The sequence below is a fragment of the Austrofundulus limnaeus genome, unplaced genomic scaffold (assembly GCF_001266775.1).
Source record: "Austrofundulus limnaeus strain Quisiro unplaced genomic scaffold, Austrofundulus_limnaeus-1.0 Scaffold2950, whole genome shotgun sequence".
Taxonomy (NCBI): Eukaryota; Metazoa; Chordata; class Actinopteri; order Cyprinodontiformes; family Rivulidae; genus Austrofundulus; species Austrofundulus limnaeus.
Window position 1 is genome coordinate 11,440 of NW_013955352.1, and position 1,426 is coordinate 12,865.

The window sequence follows — 1,426 nt, forward strand, 5'->3', positions numbered from 1 at the left end:
TTACAACATTTTTCTGTGTTTTTTATCACCATGTGTTGTTTTAATAAATACATTTGATTATATTCACATATTATTTTTGTAAAAATAACATTAAAAATTTGTTTGACAGTTCACAAAGACTTACTGTGAATTAAACAAAACATTTATGCTTTCCAGTTTACAGTATTTTTCTGTTGTGATTTCACATAGTTTTTATGTAAATTTCACGGCCATTTCTTACAGTGTATGACAAGCTTTTTTCTGAACCTCTGCTGCTGGGGCAAAATCTTGCAGCACCCCAAAACCATAAAAATTTATATTTTACCTGACAACTGTATGTGATTGGTTGTTAGGCTGCATTCCTGGGGCTCTAGCATCCAGTGCCCCGTGACAGACATAGAAACAGTCTGTGGAAATTCACTGGTGAATGAATGTCATTAGGTGGAAAATATAGTTTAATTCGTATTGCATGTAGGCATACACTACTGTGCAAACCCAACATTTATAACTGGATTTATAAAAGTATATTTTTCATTTTTCTCTTTTCAGGGAGGGCAGCACCCCAGCCTCCCTATGGGCCGGCTCGCCACTGGCCCTGGCACATTTTGTGGTTTTGCACAGGAGTAAGAAACAGGGCTTAGTGGACATTTCAAAGTTCTTTCTGACAAGATTATAAGTTCAACAGAGTAGTGGAACTGAGTGACCAGACCAGGAAACTGAGTAAAAAGGTAAGTGAGTTTGTTTACAGGTGAGAGGACTGGGACATCTGGCTGCATGAGGAGTGAAATGGAAAGGTAAGTATTTGTCTTGATAAATGTTTTCCAGTGATTGAAATAAAGAACTGATTAATCTCTTTTTCCTTACAGGTACTTCTGGAGGTGAGCAGCATGGACTGGAGGAGGATCCATAGAGGTGAGTGATCTTCAGGAATGGCTGTGATACAGGTAGGTGATCTCTGATTAGTTTTATGGTAGGGGAGACTGGGGGAAGTTGAGCCACCCCTTGTTGCTAGGAAACGGTAAACAAAATTGATCATGTGACCAAATATTTAGGAGCAAGCTGTCATTTCATGGAGTCTGTGAAGGTAAGAACCACATGGGTAAAGTGGTTAAACATTTATTTCTAAAAAAAATAACATTTTTCACTCTTGCAAGTGAATTTAGTCTATCATAAGTTTCATGAGAATTGCGTTTAAACCAAAATAGATCATTTTAAATTTGTTTTATACATCAATTGTGGTATCAAAGAGCCACAACACTAGGTCTTAAACCTAGCATAAAAGTGCACCATTTTAGCTATGGTAGCTCTGGGGTAAATTGAGCCATTTGGCCAGGGGTAAGTTGAGCTGGTGGCTGGTGTCAACATACAGTGGTTTGCAAAAGTATTCATACCCCTTGAACTTTTCCATATTTTGTCACATTACAACCACAAACATAAATATATTTCA